A 25,586-nucleotide genomic window follows, 5' to 3' on the forward strand; every position below is an offset into this window, starting at 1 on the left:
GGCGGCTGCTCTGCTCTGCCCCTCCTCCAATTGGTGTGACTTGTCTACCACACCCATGGACCGCTGGGCCTGTTCCGGGCGCGGGCTCTGCTCTGCTCTGCTCCTACTTCAATTGGGATTACGTGCCTACCACCCCAGCCGGTCTCTGGGCCTGTTCCACCGGTCGGTCGCAGGTCTGCCTACCTGGCGGGAACGGGCGGCGGCTCTGCTCTGCCCCTACTCCAATTGGGGTGACGTGTGTACCACTCCGGCAGGCCGTTGGGCCTGATCTGCTGGTCTGTCGCAGGTCTGCCTACCATGCAGGCATAGGCGGCAGCTCTGCCCTGCCCCTCGTACCACACCCGAGGACCGCTGGGCATTTTCTGCCGGTCGCTCGCAGGTCTGCCTACCTTGCGGGAATGGGCGGTGGCTCTGATCTGTCCCTACTCCAATTGGGATTTCGTGACTACCACACCACCGGGCCGCTGGGCCTGATCCGGGCGTGGGCGAAGGCTCTGCTCTACCCCTACTCCCGTTGGGGTGACGTGTGTACCACGCTGGCAGGCCGCTGGGCCTGATCTGCCAGTCTGTCGCAGACCTGCCTACCTTGCAGGTGCGGGCGGCGGCTCTGCCCTGCCATTCCTAACACGCCCACGGACCACTGGTCCTGTTTTGCCAGACGATCGCAGGTCTGCCTCCATTGCGGGCGCGGGTGGCGGCTCTGCTCTGCCCCTCCTCCAATTGGTGTGATTTGTCTACCACACCCACAGACCCCTGGGCCTGTTCAAGGTGCGGGCAAAGGCTCTGCTCTGCTCCTACTCCAATTGCGGTGACGTGCCTACCACCCCGGCCGGCCGCTGGGCCTGTTCCACTGGTCAGTCGCTGGTCTGCTTACCTTGCGGGAACGGGCGGTGACTCTGCTCTGCCCCTACTCCAAGTGGGGTGACGTGTCTGTCTGTCATGCCGGCAGGCCACTGGGCCTGTTCCTCTGGTCGGTCACTGGTCTGCCTACTTTTGGGCCCGGGAGGTGGCTCTGCTCTGCCCCTACTCCAATTGGGATGTCGTGAATACCACGCCGGCAGGTCACTGGGCCTGTTCCAAGAGCGGGCAGCGGCTCTGCTCTGCCCCTACTCCAATTGGGGTGACGTGTGTATCACACTGGTAGGCCGCTGGGCCTGATCTGCCCATCTGTCGCAGGTCTGCCTACCTTGTGGGAGCTTGTGGCGGCTCTGCTCTGACCCTACTCCAATTGGGGTTATGTGACTACCACACCAGCGGGCCGCTGGGACAGATCTGGGCACGAAGGCTCTGCTCTACCTCTACTCCAGTTGGGGTGACGTGTGTACCATGCTGGCAGACCTCTGGACCTGATCCGCTGGTCTGTCGCAGGCCTGCCTACTTTGCGGGCCCGGGTGGAGGCTCTGCTCTGTCCCTACTCCAATTGGGGTCATGCCGGCAGGCCGCTGGGCCTGTTCCAGGAGCGGGCAGCAGCTCTGCTCTGCCCCTCTGGCTTGATGACAAAGTGAGAGAGACTCGGGTGTTTGTGACTCACTTTCTTTACCAGGAGACCAACTGTTTGTGTCGCTGCTGGTATCGATGAAGTTCTCTCCTCCGCCGCTTTCTGATGACATCAGATCTCTGCCGTGTTGGTATCCCACGCAAATGGCAGCATTTCATCTCCTTTGCCGGCTGACCAAAGCAACGGGTGAGTCCAGACCAGTCCTCACAAGCCCCGTCTTCTGCGATGGAAATCCTTCCTCTAGCTTTTGGAGCACCCCAATTTTGCTGGAAATTCCTAACAAGATAGCTTTTAGCCTTTCTAACTGGTCATTCTCCAGGCACAAAGATGCGGTACACGGGGGTAATGCACTCCCTTCACCGCCATCTTCTATTCTGTCAAGTATTGATATTGTGATATCTCCTGTAGTTTTATTGCATGGAGTAGCTGATTATTTCTTAACTAGATCTGTAGTTCTTTGTATGTATTTTTAATATGATTTTTAAAAACTGGTTTATAGACTTGTGTGTAGTAAGCCATTGTTGTAAATTGTGGCCGCCATTAGAAGATGGCGCCGGCTTCCACTGTGGCCTGTGATAAATCAAATTCCTTTGTGGAGAGTTGGCACGCTATCTCTTGCCACCCTATAAGAAAGACCCACGCGGCGGTTTAAGATTGGTACGTGGGAGGCTTTATTAGGCTGTGCTTGGGCCCTCGAGAGGGTGAAGAAGAAGAAAGAAAGGGAGTCACTATAAGATACTTAAATCAAGGCCTGAATAAACTGCTGAAAGAAGATTCCTGAGTTGCGTCTTCCTTGCGGGCAAGGGGTCGCGACACTTGTGTACATGTTCTAAGTGATATCACCCTTCTTTCTCAGTTATTTTTGCATGGATCAGGAATCAATAAGTCCTTACTATTCTTGTTTTATCTTCTTGACAAAATACAAATGCGCTTATAGGAAATGTTCTCTTGAAACTGAAATAGCAATCAATTCATCACCTCTTCATGTGTTCCAAATGGTAACAAGATATCTGCATTGGTAGCAAATCATAATTGATTATATAAATTTAATTTAGAGTAACATGTTTACATAAACTTTGTGAGAATAGCCAAGATTTGTGTGTTTATTAATTTCACCTACAATAACAGTAAGGGTGGTGATTATTGCATAGGAAGAAAAACTCTGATATTCAATCATTCTTTTGGGTGATAACATACAACTGAATTTTTAACATGTTGTAATTTCCTCACAGGATAACAAAGAAGAAATAAATTTATAACCTGCACTTTATTGAAGGTAATAGCTTTTCTGCAAGGGGTGAAACATTTTATTTTGTTTTTATTTTCTTAAAATGACATAGACTAATTCTGAGAATGTACTTAAGCACTTTATTTATTTATATATATTTTTGGATGTTGATGGGTCTTTATTTTGTTTATTTTGTTTATATGCAGTGCTTAGATGAAACCCTGTGCCTAAAACATGCTAAGCAAGTGTTCTACCATTGAGTCACAATCCCAGATCCAGGCACAGACACAGGTCTTTCAGCTCTTTCTTGATGTGTAGAATTTCTCACCCATGCCTCTGCTGTATTGATCTAAGTATCCATACATTTACTTCACACTGATACAGTGATTTAATGCACATACAGAATACCATTTACTGCAACAAAACAGCATGGTTTACAACTTAAATCAATTTTAAGCATTCTAGCTAATTAGAGTCATAAAGCTATAAGAATAGGGCCTTTTAATCCACTGGTATATTAAACTATTTAAGATGGTTGGGCTTTTTATACAAAAAATCCTGAAGTAGTCCTGAAGAATATTTGGATTGAAACAGGTGAAAAATAATGGTTGAGGCCCACTGCTCTTTTGTGTTTCACTAATATTAATCCAGAGACCATTAGGAGCAGCACATTAGCTGAGCTGAATAAAGATAGCCAATTTCAAAGAAAATCATATTTTATATAATACAGGACCTTTTAGATCACATCAGGTTGACTCTTTTGGAAAGCAAATGTGTAAGCCATGCAGTTCACAAGACATGACATGGATCATCCAAATTCCATATGGCTTGTGAGGCCTCTGTTTGGCAGCAGAAGACCCTCAACACTGGCTCCCACAAAAAATATTCCTGCAGTCCAATATTGGGATTAGAAAATTGTAGTAAACTATGGTGAAAGTAATTTTGAAGACAGATGCATTCTGTTTGTTTCCAGAAAAAAAGAGTAAGAAAAATATGAGTTAAAAACTCCTTTTCCATGAAATACTATTTGTTTTGCTTTGTGAGCATACCCTATAGAAGAAAATAGAATTCTTACTGTGAGGGGAAATCTGGACATCCAGTGATTGTTATAGAAGAATAGGAAATGTTGACACCAAGGGTATGCTATCAAATACTTAGCATAGGACTGCCTACTTCTTTGAGAGAAGGCTCTGTGGTAAATATAAAATGCTGATCAAATCTTTTCTTTTGTTTTCATTAAGCCAAAAGTTTTATTTGATGTTTGAGATCCATTGTGCTTTGAAATATAATCTTCTTAGCATCCCTGCCCTAGGTTTTTATGAAAGGTGATTTAGCGTACTGTTGTGGGCTAACATCCATTTCTTCTTTTTATGGGAAACATTTTCTACTAAAAAAAATTAAAATGGCCAATACTCTTTAATAGGGAATTTTATTCATCATTGAGTGGAGGCTTTCTTAAAATATTTTTATTCAAACACATATTTTTTTTGAAAGAGAGAGAGAGAGAGAGAGAGAGAGAGAGAGAGAGAGTGAGAGAGAGAGAGAAGGAGAGAGAGATTTTTAATATTTATTTTTTTAGTTTTTGGCGGATACAACATCTTTATTTGTACGTGGTGCTGAGGATCGAACTCAGAGGTGTGAGCATGCCAGGTGAGCACACTACTGCTTGAGACATATCCCCAGCCCCCTCAAACACACCTTTTATTTAAAATATAGAAATGACTGGCTTTACAAAGCCAGTTATGTAAAAAAAATTCAGACACTTTAAAATAAACAGATCACTCACATTATATTTTCTATAAAAATATTTTATTTACCATTATATTTAGAAAAATACAAAAGAATCAAATTATTTCACATACATATAAAAGTTAACCTTAGATAAAACATATATACATTTATACATAGTGTTCTAGAGTGCACATGCACATACATATTCTAAAATATATATAAGATTTCATCGACTTGGAGAAAAATTTCAGGAAGTATCTACTATTGATATTATTTAATACACTTTCATGAATAAGTAATTACAAAATCGTGTTTAAACTTGTGAGAAATAGTTTCATATGTTATCTTTATCCCCAAAAAAAATAAGTTTTCATAGATTTATCAGAGGATACATTATCTGTCATTCCTCACTGTCTTATCATGCATTCACTTCTTTTCTTATTTTTAGCATGGGTTCTCTAGTACATTAAGACTTCTTTCTTCATTTGTATATTTAGTTTTTCACTTCTACCTATTTTGTTTTACTTTCTTAATCACTCTTTGTATTCTCTCTTTCTGCATCTCACTCAAAGAATAGATTTAAACGAGACAATATATTATTTTTTAATAAATGAATATATTTTAATTGCTTCAAAAGTATTTGCTTTTTTTTCATAATATGTTATAGTTATTATTGAGTATTACAAACTCCACAATGGAATATATACAACATTTCGACATATATAAACATGCTTTTTTATTTTTGTATTTAAATATTTTATTTCCTCTGAATTTGCTCACAATCTTTTATGACATTATTTTTAGATTTTATTCTAATTTATTATAAAAGACAGTAGAATGCATTGTAATTCATATTACCCAAATAGAGTACAATTTTTCATATCTCTTGTACACAACAGAGTCACACCATTCATGTCTTCATACATGTACTTAGGATAATGACATCCATCTCATTTCATCACTTTCCTATCCCCATGCTCCCTTTCTTTCCCTTCCTCCACGCTGCCTTATCTATAGTTTTTTTCTGTTCCTCCCATGCTTCTCCCTCATTTCCATTATGTATCAGAAATTTTATGTCAGAGAAAACATTCAGCATTTGGTTTGGGGGATTGGATTACTTCACTTAGCATAATATTCTTCAACTCCATCCATTTACTTGCATATGCCATGATTTCATTCTCTTAAATGATGAGAATTATCCCATTTTGTATAAAAAGAACATTTTCATTATCAATTCATATACTGAGGGCATCACAGCACACTACATGAATGCAGCTACAACAATGTTTATACTACCACAATTTAAAAAATGATTTTAACTATCAGATTATAAATGTTTTTTCTAAAAATCTGATATAAAGTTATAATAACTCTACATGGTTTCTATTGAACATTGTGGATGTTGAAGGTGTTGAATATTTTCTTATATATGTATCATCAGAAATACTATTATTTCTAATAATAAAATGTTTCTAAAATGAAAATATTAAATGGAGAAGCCAATTAAGTAATAGCCTTTGCCTCATAATGTATTAGGTGTAAGACTTTGTGAATATTATAGTATTTTTTTGGTGTAAAACCTTAACTAGATTTCATTAGAATCTTAGCTTTTCTCATTTAGTAACTTTATAAACTATGATATATCACTTAACTCGGGGATTCTCAGTTTGCTTATCTGTCAATCATTAATAATTGCTCTCAGATTTTTCTGGAAAATTTGAACATGCCCAACATTGTTTTCTTTTTCTTTTTAAAAAATATTTATTTATTTATTTATTTTTAAAAGAGAGAGAGAGAGAAAGAGAGAGAATTTTAATTTTAATTATTTTTTTTTTTTTAAGTTTTTGGCGGACACAACATCTTTGTTTGTATGTCGTGCTGAGGATCAAACCCAGGCCACACACACTCCAGGCAAGCTCACTACGTCTTGAGCCACATCACCAGCCCTGTTTTCTTTACTTATATGTTATAAAAGAAATTTTCAGAGTTCTCTAAAGTAGCCCTGAAAAAAAGCAAGCACTCTATAAAATGTAGACATGCAGTGGTCATAACTTTTGAGATCAGAACTACATGATCCTTGGTTTCGAATACCCCTTCAATTCAAGTATTGTAAACAAGGGAAAAGACAATGATTTTGTACCTTGAAGAAGACCTCATAGCAGGACAGGTAGACACTGCAGTCACTTATCCCCATGAAGTCCCAATATCACATCCACTTATCACGTGCACAACATTTTCAAAAAAACATCTCATTACATCAAAACTGGTATATGAGATGTAACCTCACTAAAAGTTTCACCAAGCTCAAAAAAATTTGGACACCATACATCGGAGGGAGGAAGCCAGGACCAGATCAAACAGAAACTGCTTGCATTAAGACCTGTAGCCACCTTGGTGATGTAGCTGAACACAAAGAAAAATCAAAGCATGAGTTTTGGGGTTTAGAGATAAGTGTGCAAAAGGCATATTTGTTCTAAGGCAAGGAAGCAATGTAAACCATAATTGTAACTATACACTTATAAATCACAATTTTAAACAAAAGGACAGAAAACAGGCAGAAGTATCAAATTAAAGAACAGGATAGAGTTTTTAACTCATAACAGAAGACTTGACAATCCTTACCAAAGTGGTGAAGATGTCCAGAAATTTTCCTTCATGAAGGTAATTTGTGGAAGGAGTGGGTTTTTCATTTCTGAAGAAAATTTTGGCAGAAAGTATAAAATAATAGAAGGAATAGCAAAAACACAAAAGTCACAGAAGGAAGCTAGAGTCTAGTAAGATGTTCAGTTATAGGGTTGGGGATATAACTCAGTTGGTAGAGTGCTGGCCTCACATTCACAAGGCCCTGGGTTTAATCCCCAGTACCACAAAAAAAAAAGTTCAGTTACAAATTTTTATTGTGTTCATCATGATGTCATTTAGAACTATTATTAGTATTATTATTTAAATCAGGAATTGAACCCACAGGTGCTAAACTACTGAGCCAAACCCCAGCTCTTTCTTTCTTTTTTCTTTCTTTCTTTTTTTTTTTTTTTTTGAGACTTAATCTTGCAGAATTTCTGAGACTGGCTTTGAGCTTGCAATTCTCATGCCTTAGTCTCTACAGCCAACCAAGATTACAGGCATTCACCACCATGCCCAGCTTGGAATTTTTTTTATGTTATTTTATTTTTATATATCAGGACTTCATCTGACAATGATTGTATTTTCTTTTGCTAATGTTTTGAATAGAATCTGTGCCTTAGGCCACAAATAACCTAAAAACTCACTCTTTATGTAAATATGATATCATCTTGGCGTGAGTGGAATGACTCTACAGTTCTTTAAGTGACTCCCTAAGTATCATCAAGCAAAATGTCAAATCTTTGATATTGTTCCATAAGAAATTTGGAAAAGAATGTGGCACATTAAATGTATATTCTAATAAAATTAAAAAGCCTTGAAAAATATGTCCCAGATACTTGTGCTTTAATCTATTAGAACTAATGTTTTAGACTGTATAGTTGAAAAAATAAATGTTGTTTAGAACCCCACATCTCAGTGATTTATTTAATCAATGTTTATTTCCCACTCTAAAAGGTCTAAAGTGAACAAAATCTAATGGTCAGGCAGGTATACTGTGTGGCTTAAATCTGAGATAGTTTTCAGAACTCTGGGGTTCCTGCATTTCATGGGTTTTATGAATCATTTTTTCTCTACAATTTGTTAGTATCACAAGAGTATGTGTTTCCATCAAAAATATCCACCTTAGTCTCCCAGACTTTAGAAATCTTCACTTTGTGATGGTGTGCTGTGGGAGAGGCATTAGCTTTCAGAATCAGTTTCAGCCTTCAGCACAGTTCTTTGTGCTACTTGCCATCTTGAAGTATTTTTTCCAACAAAAAGTATGCTTTGAGAGTTATTTTGTGTATGGAGATAAACTTAAATTTTTATTTAACTTGCCTCTTGGCTGACTCATGTCTCTTAACAAGTGATGAATTTCAATTAATAATTTTACATGAATAATAAATGAAAAGGCATATTTAATAGAATAAAATTATAAGTAAAAATAGAATGAGCCATTATGCCTTTATTAGGATTGCCAAATGAGAAAGAAATTTAATGTAGTTTAAATATTTGTAATTTAAAATTATTGTACTTAAAATATTATAGCAAATACGGTAACTTTAAAACTGTTTCTTTACCTTAAAATATATAATTGCAACTTTATAACTTAAAGATTATTTTTTCAAACCTGAACTGAATGAATCACACCTCACCAGGTGAAAAACTCCAAAATGAAGGTAGACAATTTGTATATTAAGAACAAGTTTAATTTTTTTTTTAAAAAAATGGCTATTATAAAACCTGAAAGATAATGTTGAAAAGATCCTTCAGAATGAAAACAGAAGATTAGACAAGGACATTAAATTTTCCTAACATGATTCTAAAATGAGAGAAATGAGACATGGAACAGAGGAGATACAACATGAAAAAATAAAATTTGGTTTAAAACTAAACACACAAGCCAGTTAAGCTTTCTTTAAACTAGGAGCTAAACATAAAGACCATGGTGTCCACACAGACTTTATATCCTGTGATATTACTGTGTCTGTGTTTTAAACAATTTTATCTGTTGCTTTATGAATTTTTAAAAATGACTGTATTCTGTAATGGAGTCCTTTGTAAATTACCTGATAAATGTTTAATAAGAAAAAGTTATCTACCATATCTAGAAAGGCATTAAAATTAATTAATCTATAGAACTAGAAGTAAAAGTGTCCCAGAAATGAATGTAAATTTGCTAGTTTACATTTAACTTCTGGATTCTTACCATGTATCCATTAAATTATAAGATTTGAAGAAAAATATTTTAAGACAGTTTGTACTAGTTATTTGTCTTGGCTAAGGGAAGTCAGACGTCTTAAGACAAACTCCATTCCTCTTTGATATACCCCTAAATGCTGTGTGGTCCTGCACTGGCTTTGGCCTTGTTTTTCAGTTCCTACTCTTCTGTAGCACTTTTTGTTCTGACATTATTTAAATAGTGCTCTCATTCTGGGTGGTTCTACACATTCTGTATTATCAGCAACAAGCACAGGGTAATCATTAATTATTGAAGAAATACGAAGGCAAATTACTTCTAAAAATAGATAAAGAGAGCTAATTATTTTCTTTAACTTTTTTAAGACCTAAATATAATTACTCAAAAACTTGTTCTTTTTTTTTTTTTTTTTTTTGATGTCACACTGGAAAGACATGAGAGAGACACATGGACAGACACAGGGGATGTATAAAATTTTCTGAGGTTAAACCTTGTTGTGCACACCCATTTCTCATGTATTTGTTTAAAATTCTGACTTCTTTTCTCTAATATATAAAATCATTAAGATTTGGTAAATTAGAATGCTTATTAGTTTTGACTTTACATCAAAATTGATTGATATTTTCTTGCCAAGAATTTATTTATTTCATGATCCTCAGATTTTTGAGGCTTACTTAATATTCTTATCATCTTTCTCTTATGCTTGCATTACTCAGAGACAGAATTGCTGTATTCTTTCATATGTATTTCTTAAGAGCAAAAACTTCAGAGTATTTGTTTGGGTATCAAACGTATTTTAAATTAATCTCATGGTAAAACAACTCTAAATACTTCTTTCTATGTTTTTACATTTTCAAATTGAGGTTTTCTTCAGAGCATATTTTACTGAATATTTGTGTTTCACAATAACAGACTCAGAAATTTCAGTCACTAAACGCCACTTATTTACTGATATATGTACAATTTGGATATTTAATTTTGTGCAGCTACAATTATATTTGATAATAATATTTATGATGCTTTCATGAACAAAAGTATATTACAAAAATAGATGTATTTCACTATACCTTAATAAAAATGGACATGTATATGTATCATTATTTAAATGTTTATTTTCACCTCTGGGTATATTTTACCAATATTATTATAAAATAAATCATATAACATTTATTAATTTATGTTTATTTGTTTGTACCAGATTTACTTATTATGTTATTGTTGTATACATATTGCTGGTTAATACATTCTGTTTTTTTAAAGAGAGAGAGAGAGAATTTTAATATTTATTTTTTAGTTTTCGGCGGACACAACATCTTTGTTTGTATGTGGTGCTGAGGATCGAACCTGGGCTGCATGCATGCCAGGCAAGTGCGCTACTGCTTGAGCCACATCCCCAGCCCCAGGTTAATACATTCGTAAAAAAAAAATGCTACTTAGTAACCATAGCAATGATATATTAAAGAGCTTTTTAAACTACTCTTTTAATACATATTTTCTTTTATCTTTCAAAAACCTTCTAGAATGTGTAAATTTATAAATATACACATTGAGAAACAAGAGATCCTATGGCAATAAGTAATATATCAAAGTGTCAAAACCTGATAAATTCAGTGCTAGAATTAACAGTTTTCCTGATTTGCAGGTCAACAATGTCTCTAATGCAGACAGTAAGCAAAACATTAAAATAACTAGATAACTGTAATTAAAATGATTCAGCAAACTATTTGGCATGGCCATATATGTCATCAATTTTAATCAAATATATATTAGATTTATTTATAATATATAGGTTAATTTATTCTTTTTTGATCACTATCTCTTCTTTGAGAAATGACCTCTAGTAAACAGCCTCTTTTGGCCTCAGGATGTGTGTACAGTAAGAAAAAAAGTCTCAGAGTTCTATTATATTCATAATATATTCACAGTTTCCCAAGGCCTTTCACATACTGGTCAGTCACACACAGCAAGCAATTTGAAAGTTCATGAAGTTTTGCAAAATAACATTGTTATCCTTCCAACCCATTTCTAGGAATTCTGTGTGACTTATTGAAAACATCAAGGAAAATGAATATGTCTTTTTAAACCCAGAACTTGAAATGACACTTGACTCAAGAGACAGAGTTTATGAAGACAGGAGTTATGTGTTATGGCTTCTGTTTATCTGCAGAAGAGCTGTCAAGGTGAAAGGGGTTGTATGAGAATGGCCTTAGGGCTGAGCCTAAGCAACTCCTCTAATGCCAGATTCATGGGACCCCAATAGACCTCCAGGAGCTGAATATGATGCAGTCACACAAGAGTGTTTATTGTAAGCTCAAGCCTGGACTCACAACAATTTCAGATACAGTGGTCCCAAAGAGTGAGTCTTGACCTTTAATTCATTGAGGATTAATAGATTTTGGGGGATATTGTATGCATCACAACATCACATAGCCAATCATTTCACATCACAGAAAAGACAAACAACAACTCTTAACATTGATTAGCACATTAATTGGCAGGAACAAGTTCTGTAAGGGTGATTGGTTAGTTCAAGTTGTGGATACATTTGAACCGATTGGTTTAGGCCATGAGAGGTTGCAAGAGTGTATATGATAAACTTGCCTAATCATGTTAACAATCAACAAAACTACTGGGAAGGTCACCTGGTGTTTCAGGTATTTTCTGTGTCTCATGCTTTCTGTGGTAGCTAGGGGGTTGCTATGGGTCCTAACCTAGTGTAACTGAGTCAGGATCACTTGGCATGGAAGATCTCTCCAGTTATTTACAGACGAACAACTCAGCAGGGTTAGTATATGCCTAGGAGCACTATGAGTTTTTCCATGGACAAAGGTAACTCCCCCCTTTAGACAGGCTTTGCTCTGAGGTGGCTGGTTTCTCAAAAAGGGAGTCACATCAGTTTCTCACTCCATTTAAATAACTCCATTTTGAAACCTGAGGTCATTATTAGAGGTCAATTTTCACCAGGCACACCCACAGAGCCCTCTAATATGGCCTCAGACAAATTACTTGCCCTCACCCTGATAAACTGAATAAAGCCACGGGCAGGCTTTCCTCTCCTGATAAGAGTGAAAGGTGAGAATATCAGGATGGAGACCACCAGACCAGATATTTCTGACCTCAGGGTAAATGAGAAATCTGGTGGCACCTGATAATAACAAAGTGTGGTAAAAAATAAAAAATAAAAACAAAATTAGTATTAAAAATAGAGCTAATAAACAGTGATTTAGCCAGCCTAAAAAAGTATGTACTCCAGCAGGAGAGCCTGATGTGGACCTACACTGACATCCCATCACTTGCCATCATTTTCCTATTCGCTGTGTGATCCTCACTGCTCTCAAACTCTACCGCCTTGTCTGGACCTTTGTGAGAGCTGCAACTTCTCCCTGTGACCCTCTCCTCAACAGGTCATCCACTCCCCACCGGAAAAAGACTGTTTGGGTTTGGGACCTGATTACTGCTGTTTGAGTGAGTGTGCATCTGCAGGACATAAAGCCTAAGGCTTGAGAGTTTTGAACTTAGCATTCAGTGGAAATGTCTGTCACTAGCCTGTCATGATTAAATCTGTTTTGCAATGTTCAGAATTAATCTAAAATTGTTTTCTTGGAATTAATTAATCTAGAATTGCTTGGTGTTATTTGATTATCTCCACTGCAGGGCCTATCATTAAGGATTGTTGTTTTCTTCATTAGGAACCTATAGAGTAAAGTTGTATTAAGAATTTGAGTGAATAAAGAATTGAAAGGGGCAGAAATGCATGGATATTCTTTATTTCTCCCCTTGACTGCAATGTCACAAATTTGATCCCTAGCAAAATGTTGTTATTATTTTTAAAGTATTAAATTAAGGAATTCTTATCACTAAAGATTATTATTATCTTCAATTCTAAATGTTGAATTTACTTTTGGCATTATCTCTGTCCTTTGACTGTTATTGTTATGGCTATTTACTGGTAATGAGGCCTTGCTTTTCCAATGCTGAAGTACAACACCAGAGAAGCACATCAAGACAAGTTTAGAGTGGAAAGTTGAAGCTTTATTAAAGGACAGCAGAAAAGACTTCTCCCTGGAGGAAGAGGGGGACCCAATGTAGTGGTACCGCCTTTCTCCACAGAAAAGTTCACTTTACCATGGCTGATTTGGGAACTGTCAGCCAAAGAGTCTCTGCAAAATAGTTCAATGTAGATAAACTTTCTATTTTTGTGTTGCCCTGTTTACTTGGCCACTGGAGAAGTGCTGGACACCCCCTTAGTATTTTCACAAATATATCCAGTATAGTACTTTGAAGAAATTGCAAACAAGGCCTCTGGCCTTGAGCTAGGCTTCACAGAGATGTCTACATTTTTAAGATAAGTTACAAATTGGCTCCATGGTAACAGCTGGCAGAGGGAGGAAGAAAGGGTAGAAGAAGTTCTCCTCTTCTCAATTGTTGTCCTTGAAGGATTAACTTGCCCAGACAGTGAAAGAAAAAGGTGCTTTTATGTGTACTTGTGCATACTGTAAACTTCTGAGCCCCTCTACTTACATGCTGGGTATAAAACTCTGAAATTCCCTGAACTTGGAGGGATTGATTGATAACAGCAAAAGCTGTGCTCTCTGAACCTGGATGTAGCCAAATGAAACTGTTTCTTTCTATCTTCAGTGCCTTGCTTCATTTGTCCCTACAACAAACTGGGACACAGCACTGGAGGGAGTACTGTCACATGTGATGAGTCAGGTTTTGCAAGAGAAAACACCAACTGGGCTGCTATCCCAAACACCTTTCCCACTTAGAGTAGCAATCTGACTCTGATTATCACCCCCAAACCTCTTCCCACAACAAGAGGCCTTTACATATAAGGGTCTGCTGACTGCCCCATGTCAGTCACATGTTATTTGGAAGCCAATGACAGATCCACATGGCTCCACCACAAATGTTTTATCAGACACCTGGACTCCACTGCTCCAAGGCCAGTTCCCAGGAGGCTCCAACTCAATTGCATCTCTGTTCTACACCATTTTTATGAATTCCAGTCAGTAAAGGAACTATCTGGTTCAGTAATGATGAGCAACAGGTGATCAGATGGATCTCCAGTTCAGAAATTCCTGGTCATGAGATTTTCAAATATTTCACTGTATTGGTCTAGACATCATTCAAGGATGAAGTAGGTGGCACTGTGGGTCTTGATTGTTTCAGGAAAAATTAAGGGGTGAGAAAACTCCATTCAAAGAATAATATATATGAGAGAGAGAGAGAGAGAGAGAGAGAGAGAGAGAGAGAAAGAGAAATATATATATATATATATATATATATATATATATATATATATATATATATATATTAAATACATGTAAAAGTAGCAATAGATATGCAAATCCAAATTCTAAATGGAACATATATCATTCAAGATCACAAAAATATTCATTTGACTCATACAAAATAGGGGTAGGAATGTGGCTCAGTGTTAGAGTGCCCCTGACTTCAATCCCTGGTCTCTCTCCCCCCAAAAAATGGGACTGAGTAAATAGCTCAGCATGTAGAGTGCTTGCCTTCTAAGTATGAGGCCCTGGGGTCAATCCTCAGTACAGAGATTGAGAGAGAGAGAGAGAGAGAGAGAGAGAGAGAGAGAGAGAGAGAGAGAGACAGAGGGGGGAAGAGAGGGAGAGAGAGATTTAGCTCCACAGGAAAATTTAAAATAAGTATTATTGTACAATCAATTCTTAACTCCTCTCCTAATCTGACTGAGGTGCAGTGGTGTAATAATTATAGAGCTTGTGATGTTGCCAGAGATGCACACCATGAGGCCAGTCATGTGCACATATGGGCCTAGGACACCACCAAGCTGGGAGGGCCAGTGGAGACTTGGTCTTAGGGTCTCTGTCTTTGTCTTGGCAGAGGGAGAAATGCAAGGGAGGATGCAACATGTGGGCAAACAAACAACTCTCTCAACAATTGTCCTTGAATCTGTGAAACTCCTGGCAGTTTTCTTCCAGAGTCAGTCCCTTTGAATCACAATGGCCATACCTTACATCTTGGAGAAAAAGGTCCCCCAACCACTCCTGAGGGACCATCCCTGATCAGCTCCCATCCACCAGCCCAGGATCCAAGAGGCACATCCACTCACCACCACAAGTAATGTAGACAGATGTCAGATAAGAATGAGAATGCAGAAATCACTGTTGGAGCTCCAGATCAACAGGAACAAGCATTAGTGCTCTTGGGAAAGGCTTGCCATAACCAATGTGTTTCTGCCATCCCTTACGGCCACAGATGCACACATGCCACCCAGTCACAGAGACCTGTGAACACCTCTTGCTGAGGCACATACATGGAAAGATGCACACTCATTAAAACCCCTTCCACCACAGATATCATTAAAACACCTCACATTTAGAAACAGGTGCATGACCCACAACTCACTGCCATCCCAACAAAAACTCAGATGCATAAATCACCTTTATCCCTGCTTTCCCCGAATACACACACCACCACTTCCTTTCTAAAAAACTATACTCATACCCACAAATACACATGCCTGTTATCACCCAGGTACTGACGGACATGCAATTATAATGTATACTTTTCCAATGCAGGCTTATACATTCCTATATACTCTACACTTCCTGAAGGCATGCACATGATATAACCAAACACTGAGTATTCATGCACCCAGAAATACAACATACAACCCCCCTACACACACACACACACACACACACACACACACACACACACAATAAACCCTATTTGTTACCAGAAGTCACATAAACAAAACCCTAAGTACTCTGGAAAATCTCACAGACTTGATCCTCTCATCAGAAATACAATATACATAAAAATCTCTTTGAACTTCCCCAAGATTGAGTGGAACCAGTAATACCCTGATTACAAAAATGTAACATTCTTAACCCTAAATGACACAGGTACAACCACCCACATACACACATAAACATGAGTCCATATTCCCAGAATCACTTGATACGCAAACACCAACTCTGAAAAACACATAAATTTTCCCAACCCTCTCCAAATGTACACAACAATGATGTCACCTACAATCTACTCATTGTCATTTCCCAAATACATACATAACACATGTGTGGCCTTAATACACATATTTTACCCTGCACTCTAATCTCACACCCTTCCCTAAATAAAAAATTAAATTAAATTAAAAAATCAATATTTTGTGAATATCAAAAAGTATTCACCAAAATACTCCATTCAAACACTCTTCTTAATAATTATTCACAAGTCCCAGCATGACATAATAACCCATATACACTGTCAGTACCCAATCCTCCTAACTTGTATTCCCATATAAATATAACTTCTATATTATCTCAGTGGAAACACACACTACCCATCTACTGTTTGAGAATGAATACTCAGCCATCACACTTCCTAAATACATTCACAGTCCTAGATTATACAAGTCTGGGAACACACGTGTCCATCTGAATCTACAAATCCACAGTACTCCCAAAGACCCAAAGTACATGCAGTCAGTCTCTCACTATTAAAGGGCACAGAACTCACTATTAATATACAAAACTTCTCATTCTTTCTGATATACTCAGTTAACAGCACACAACACTGTGGAGCTCTGAAAATCCTCAATAGCATAAACTTCCTATCTTCCAGCTGCCTGAGTGTAAACCCAGAGTTCCTCATGCCCAAATTAAAACAAATGCACAGCAAAACCCAAACAATTCCAATCAAAAACCTTACTTACAAACTCTCACACATATTCCAGTCGCCTCCATGAAACACTTAAAATAGACATGAAGAAGGACTGAAGAGGCTGGATACCACAGAAATTTTCAGAAAGCAGGTTTATTGGCTGTTGTCAACCAGTCCAGAGTGTGGCTCATGCCTGAAACATTCTAGGGACAGATAATTTCAAAATATTTTGAATTTATGTCCCATGGGGGAAAAGGGCTTGAAGATTCACTTGACAAGTGTTTTTCATTCCATTCTCTAGGCCAGACAGAGGTTTCACACGTATTTACCAAAAAAAAAAAAAAAAAAAAAAAAATTGGCATTTACAAGAAATAGGAAGCTACCAACCACAGTAATCTTTGCATACTTGCTGCTGATCTGACAAGAGAAGAAGGTTAATTATGGCAAGGGTCTTTTGGTTGAGAGTATCTGGTGTGCTTCAGATACACATATCTTCAGACCACACATCAATCAGTATCACCCAAAAAGCAATCACACAAACACTCCGTAAGTAACTGAATGGAGCAAACAAATTACTTATTAACATGACAACAATTTGTATTCTCAAAAGAAAACATTTACAATCACCTCTATGTTGCAAACATTCACATACACAGAATGCCTCAGAATATGAAGTTCAACAACAAATCTCAGATGTACAGACACTGCTAACTCCTCCTACATACTCATAAAAGACACCCCTCCATTCCCAAGAATAACATGATCATCTCAAAGCCCTAAACAAGAAAATACACAGCAGTCCTCTTGAGACATTATCAACAGAATCTATACACATCTATGTGCCACATATACATAATTCCAAACACCCCAACATACCCCATGATTCCATTCTCTCCAAATCTCTGAACACCAAAGATTATGTCCCTAAATTCTGACCTAGACATCATGAACATACACATACATTCTAAAATCTGAAAATGCACAGATCCAACACATAATAGTAAGACAACATCCTAACTCCTCTCAAATGCATTCACAATAGTCCACAATGCAAACAACACCTACAGATGCACCACTAAAACCCTAAACACATGTCCTGCCAGAAAGGTACTCAGCCAACAATAACCAAAGAAATCACTCAGAAAATATTTACACACGACAACCAAACAGTCCCACAGAGGAGAAATTATTGTGTCTTGTTTCATGTGCTTTCCATACTTATACACATGAAACACATGAAAGCACAAAGTCCTGGTGCTAGAGGGACAAGTTCTTGTGTTCTCTCTCTCTCTGTCTGTCTCTCTGTCTGTCTCTCTCTCTCTCTCTCTCTCTGTCACACACACACACACACACACACACACACACACACACACAAACAAACACGCACACACATATACAGAACATTACATACATAATCTGAACACTGAAACACCCAGTTCAAGGATTTATCTTGTGGGCCCTGCACACAGAGGTAGAGGGGTGAAGATGCAGATTTCAGGCACATACCTTGCTGTTGAAAATGTAAGAAAATATAAAAGTGCAATGGAGAGAGCACATTCTCTCCTATAAAACTGAAAGGTACTTGCCAGCCACTCAATAACTCCTCAATATAGAGAAAACTCTTCAAATAATAAGAGAGTACTCTCAGATAATGCTTCTGGAGATGAAGGTACTCTGGGACATTTAAGGGGTTTCTAAAAGAGAGAATCACCCCAAATAGATTCTTTTGAGTATCTACCATCAGCCCAGATGGATGTCTTTAGCTAGAGAGCAAGACCATTGTGCAATGTGTGTTCCAATTCCAGGGCTAGGCTTGTTCACCTGGGCTCCCCCCTAAGCCACATCAGCTCCAATTTCTGAATGGGGTCTGCAGTGTTCTCACACAAGAGACCTTTGGCATCATTACATGCCCAAATTCTAACCTGAAGATATTACTGGCATGTTTGTTGGTCAAAAAATTAGTGAGTAAATTGTCAGCTTTTCTGTGTTACCTTCAGACAGAAGAGGTGAATCTGGTTAGAGGAAGGTCTGGGGCCTCTTATATTTTGGACAGCAGCTCTCCTAATCACTTTCCAAACCAGTGATAATATACCTGAGATCACCACATTCAAAGGTGCAGAGATTTATTTTGGCTCATGGTTTCAGAGATTAGAGTCCATGGTCACTTGGCCCTCTTACCTCTGGACCTGTAGCAAAGCAGAACATCTGGCCAAGAGTGTATGGCATAGGAAAACTGACCACCTCATGGCTGCTGGGAGGCAGAGAGAGACAGAGACAGAAGTGCATTAGGGTCCCAGTACCCCATCAGTGGCACATCCTCAATGAGGTAATTTTCATCAAATGGGCACCAGTTTCCACAAGCTTCCAACACCTCCCAATAATGACTTCAGCTTGGAACCATATATTTAAGAGTGAGCTTTTGAGAAACACCAAATGTTAATGCTACAACATCTACCCCTTGTCCCCAAAAGCTCATGTCTGTCTCACAGCAATAAATAATTAGAAATAAATAAATAAACAAGCATTTGGACTCCAAGAGTCCACAAATATCAACAGTGCATTCTCAATAGTTTTTGCCCAAAGTCTCTTCTGAGACTCAAGGGAACACAGTGACGCTGAACCCTGAATTGAACGTTTTTTTTTTTCTGCCATTCTCTTCTTTCTAATTCATGAGTATAGCTTTCTTTTCTCCCCACACCCTCAACCCTATCTTAATGACTAACCATAGAGTCAGTTAAAAGCACGAAAGTCAGTTAAAAGGGCCCTTGCACTGGGCACCTTACTATGTCACAGGAAATGTCCAAATTAAAAGGTATTGGCAGAAGTGTACAGAAGACACTGACTAGGAGGGAAACCAGACACACACACACCTTCAGAATTGCAAGCATATAAAAAATCACATTATCTTAGATTCACAGGTCTGGGAGGTGTTAGGGTCCACTGGACCCAGATATAACCCACAGAATCCCACCTTCTTTAAATAACAGTTTTTTAAGAGAGAGAGAGAGTGAGAGAGAGAGAGAGAGAGAGAGAGAGAGAGAGAATTTTCTAATATTTATTTATTAGTGTTGGGCAGACAAAACATCTTTATTTTTATGTGGTGCTGAGGATCAAACCTAGCACTGCACACATGCCAGGCGAGTGCGCTACCACTTGAGCCACATCCCCAGCTCCTTAGTGACATCTATTTTTAGTTGTCTATCAATATTTATTGATTTATATATGGTTCTAAGAATTGACCCCTGTGCCTCACACATGCCAGGCAAGCTCTCTACCACTGAGCCATGACTCCAGACCCCTCTGAAGGGCAGTCTGTCAACACTAGTAACCTGTGCTTGTGTCCACCTGCCCAAGACTGCGAGAACAATTCCACATTACACACTGTATACACTTTCACTCAGCAGTACTAAGCAAGATGAAACCAGGAGCTAGCCATTCATCTCTGAAATGCTGAATTGTTGCCAATGAAGCCTTTTCCTCTCCCACCTCTCTGCCTCTTCAGTTACTGACTTTCATGAGTGGAAGCAAAGCAGCAGAATCAAACCTTTTGTAGCTGCATTGGCTGCAATCCTCATTAATAATCAAAAAAAAAAGTTAACACATTTCAAAGATACATCTACGCAGGGGAAACACAACTAACCCCAAAGTGAAGAAGAGGACAGCAGTAAGGAGAAGACTGAAAAAGCACAGCAGGGCACACGTTAAGTCTAGTGCTCCATTAAGTCTAGTGCTACAGGTGTGAATCTAGGGCACCTGATGGTGTAATATGGGTGCCCTAGAGCTTGAGCATCCTTACCCCTCCAGCTTGGTCTGATGTGGGACCACTCCCTAGAGCTTCTGTGCTCACTGACTTTCACTTACCTGAGCAGGGGTTCATAGGCCTGCCACTGCTAACTTCCACCACAACACTGGCTCCACTCTCATAGTTTGATAAATCACTGTTTTTGGGGTTACTGTGTTGCACTCTGAATGTGATATGCACATCCTGTTCGCCAGCGTTTCCTCTGAAGTATAAATGCAAACCTTCACAACCCCTCAACTCTTCACTCTGTAAGCCTGATAACCAGCATCATATGGACAATAACAAGGTCAGCTGAGAATGAGGACAGTAGCCAGACCCACCTAGACCATGGCCTCTGTTAGCCCATATGATGTTAGTTACACAGCAAAATGAATCTGGACATAGGATTCTGAGGCTGCCTTTTGCACGCAGGGCACCCTGATAATCTCTCCACAAGTCATTGAGCCTGCTAAGGGTGGTGTCCTTCCCATTCCTGAGACGTCGAAAGGTGGCTTCTGTGTAATGGAACTAATCTCTTTACCAACCACACCATCTTTGGCCCCAACTTTACAAAGTTTTCATTTCTGGAAAACCTGCAAGTATTTTAAATCTTTCTACCCTGGCTTTTGCTCCTGATCCCCATGGTATATCAGGCTGAAAGCAGAAAAATATACCCAGGCCATATCTCAAATGCTGTACTGCCTTTAATATTCCCTGCTGGATAAATTAGTCTGTGTTTTAGTTGCCTTTTACATCACTGTGACAAAAAAAATCTAACAACAATTAGAGCAGGACAAGTTTATGTAGCTCATAGTTTCAGGTCTCACTCCACTGACCACCAACTGCATAGCTCTGGGGCCATGTTGAGGCAGAACATAGTGGGGGAAGTGTAGGGAGTGGGAAAGCAGCTCAGCATATGGCAATGAAGAAGCAGAGAGAGAACTCTGCTCACCAGGGACAAACTATGAACCCTGGATCCGTTTCCTCTACTTGATCCTCCTCTTTGTCCTCAGCCTGGGCGGGCTTATCTATCTGCCTGTGGTTGACTGGGAAGGCGTGAACAGGCCCATGGTGTGGCTTAACCTTTGTATTAGACCGCCTTGGGCCAGCTTGGGTTGACTCTGTGCCTAAGGCTAATGAGCGGAGCTCAGAGTCAAGGCATCTTAATTCTTTTAAAAGTTGGATCTGTTCCCGTCTATGTTGGAGAGACTTGCGCAAGGGAGCCAGGTTAGGCAAGGTAAGTGGAGAAAAAATATCTGATGGGGCAGTTGGCGCCTGAAGGGCCAGAGCACAAAAGGCAGGAGGGATATAGGAGGGAGGTGGATGGGTAAGTCCTATAGGCTGTGGCAGGGTCCTGAGGGTGGCGGGTCTTGTGAATGGTAGCGAGCTGCTTCCTTCTCCAAGGTAGCCTCTTCCCCAGGTGTCAATGTGTCTCTGGGATTTAAAACTGGATAAAGGCGGTTGGTAGCTGTTGGAGCCTTATTCATTAGGGTGGGATTTTGAGTGCGTCCAGGAAGGTTCCCAGGGTCCTGGGGAAACTGAGAAGGATCTATGTCTATACTAACTGAAGGGCATGCCTAGGGGGGACGAGAGGGATGAGAGGTCTTTTGCATAGCCTCTTCCCCAATCCTGACAAGTTTTAAGGTACCATTGTCAAAGGGTGAATTTTTAAGAATTTCATTTTGTTCCAGTAAGAAAAGGTGGGAACAGGCACCTTTTCTTGGCCAAAGGATTCATAATAATCTTTTAAACAGTCTCCTACTCTAAGCCATCTTTTACCATCAATGGTCCCTTCAAGGGGAAACCACGGACACAATTCTCCTATGTATGAAAAGAATAATTTTAAGTCCTTTTTCTTAACACGTGCCACTCGTGTCTTGAGGGCCTCCTTGAGGCCTGACAAAAACAAATCATGTGACGAAACTGCTTGTCCCATGGTGGGTCATTCACTGTGCGTCGTCCCCACTCTCCTCCTGGATCTGTTTCTCCGTCGTGTCTTCCAAGGTGATCGCGAGCTCCGCTTGGCCAAGTCTCCCCGGAGGACGGCGTTCCTTCTCAGTCAAAGGCTCGAGCCCCAATTTTTGGGCGCCAAATGTTCTGAGCCGCAGGACACATCAACGTATGCGGTGAACCTAGGTGGGGAGGAATGAAGGGACAAGAGACATGAAGGATGACAGCAAGACAGGAGTTCTGATCAAGCTGCAAACTTTTATTTTTCACACAGGGGTATTTATATGCTGGGGATGGGGAAGCTCTCTAAACAGCAATTGCTGGATGTGGGTGGTAAAACTGCCAGCTGCAAGATTTCTGATGATCCTGATAACCACAGGATGTTCCAGGGAGATAGGTAGCTGCAGGATGTCTCCCAGGCAGGATGTCTCCCAGGAGGCTGATCTTGTAAATGTCATTCTATTCTTTGAAAGAGAATTACCTTCTAGCCCCTGACACCATACCTCCCACAAAAAAGAAAATGCATTAACAGAAAAGAGTTCACACTGATCCTTCCTGAATTCCCCACCCCACTCCACCCACAACATCCAAAAATGGCCTTAATAGTCATTGCAGCCACGTTGATGCAGCACCTCCTATGTGCTAGGGACTGCTCTGCATAAATAAACCCCAGGAGACACACCAGTGTCTCCATTTAAGAAAGAAACTGAGGCAAAGAGAGATTTATTAACTTACCAATGATCACACAGATCAAAAGAGGCCCATAGGGGTTTTAAACCCGGGCCATTTGGTTTTACTCCAGACCCCTCAGACCAAAGATGCAGTAAGTGGGAGGAGAACATCAGACATATGATCCACCTATGGCAGGAGGAGACTTGGGTGAGTGGAGCCTTCTGTGACACAGACAGTGTCCCCTCTCGGGGGATGCCTCACCTGGTCCTGAGAGGCCCACTCAGCCTGGGGGAGAAGAGAGCCCCCTGCAAGCCTTTTGGTTTAAGAGAATGTTCACTTACCTGAGCTGCAATGTCTCCACTGCTCTGAGGAGTTGGGGCCACGTCCTGTCAGAGATCCTTAAAGGTGACCTCATTTTAAGGAAACAAGCCTGTGGCCAATTGTCCGAGATTGACTAAGTCAGGGGCCAGCACAGGCAGCCAGCAGAGGGGACACCATTGAAGAGATGAGCCGGAGCAGGGTCCAGGGGCCTGGAGCACGGCCTGGGCACGGCCCAGTGGCTCCCAGCTGACATTCTCCCTGTCCGGGAGATCCTGGAAACTGCCTTCATGGTGATTTTCAGGTGCATGCATGGGAGGCCCTACTTGCTCCAGCTTCAGGGTAAGACAGGGAAGATTTCAGGCCTCATCAGATTATGGGCATGAGCAGGATGGTGGCCAGCAGGGGAAGACATCAAGGGCCTCCATCTCACAGCAGTTTATGCATTGTTTGTTGAGCCACTACCATGCATCATATGGATGTAGCTGGAAAGTGGATTTTTAGCATGTGTAAAGGACCTGAGGCAGCAGTGGGCTTGGTACATTTGAGGCTGTGTGGGGAGTTGAGGATGGCCTGAGCCAGGATGTGCCTGGGGATAACTGAACGAGATGAGGCAGTTTGGGAACTGATTGACTTCTTTCCCTTGTGCTCCACCTGTCGAACAAGCAAGGCACAGAGATGAAGATCTTTCACATGACAGATGAAGAGTCTGAAGGTCAGAGTGGTAAAGGCATTTTCAGGTCCCGAAGGTTACACATGGTGGAGTTGGAATTCTCACCCAGATCTGCCTCTAGAGCAGTTTATGTGTCCCTTCTAGCATGACTTTCTGACAAGTCCAGATGCACCCAAACTCAACCTCCTGTATCTGGTTTGAAGAGTCTCAGGTACATGAGTCATATAAGGCCTTGATAAGTCCTTCTTCAAAGGAAGTTTCTAATATTTCTTTAACCCAGCACTTGCAACGTTCATTTGAACATAAGATCCTTATAAATGTGACTAGAATGAAGACATTTCAGAAGTGACCTTGTGATACACTGGTCTTGGTAACCCACAGAAGTCTCAAGTGGTCTTCCTGATCTTGGGGAAGAGAATTCTGGGTATATTTTGGAGACTCAATAAGATGGTGAAGGGATGGAGAGAGATTCAAAGGACTAATGGGGGTATTTCAGAGCGGGAAGGGATCCCTAGAAGGACCCTAAGTGGGACTCTCGAGAGATTTCCTCCCTCGCTTCAGAGAACAGTACCAGGGCCCGTGAGGGTAGGATAGGAGTTGGAGACTGTACCTGAGGTGGGCCATCTTGGTTGGGAGTGAGCTCCCCACCACCAGCAGTGTGCAATTAGAAACTTTTGCATTACACTGCTGAAGGTCACTTCCTCTAGGATTCTGGGCTTCGGGGTAAAGAAAGCCACCCCACCTGGGCCATGCTCAGTCCCCCCTTCTCTCCAGAGTGGGCACAAACAAGCCAACATGGCACATTCATGACATTAGGAAAATCCTTATAAATAAAATAGTTACTATGAAAGCTGATGAGCTCTCCACAGTCCATCTCCTCTCAACAGGAATAATGCCAAGCCCGTGACTCCAGTGTCACCTCCCGCCATCGACTAGAGGAAACCCTCATTTTAAGAAGTATAACAAGAAAAGTGAGTGACAGTCTATTGACATTTTAAAAAGTGTGTGAGCAGTGGGGGCATGACTGGCTGGAGAGATGCAGAGACAGGATGAGAGAGGAGCCACACCAGTCCCTTCCATCTCCGCTCAACCTGGAGGGCTCAGGCACCTCTGTCTCCCAAGGGCTGAAGCTCGGTGTTTTCTTCACCAAGAAGGAGGTCGAGGTGGGAAGGGGTGGGTGCGGGCCAGGGCCATGAGCCTGCTGTGCCCCAACTCCTAGGTCAGGGTCCCCCCTGGAGGGGCTCTGGTGGCTCTGGGGGACTGTCCTGGAAG

Source organism: Callospermophilus lateralis, unplaced genomic scaffold (genome assembly GCF_048772815.1).
Source record: "Callospermophilus lateralis isolate mCalLat2 unplaced genomic scaffold, mCalLat2.hap1 Scaffold_210, whole genome shotgun sequence".
In the NCBI taxonomy this organism is placed as follows: Eukaryota; Metazoa; Chordata; class Mammalia; order Rodentia; family Sciuridae; genus Callospermophilus; species Callospermophilus lateralis.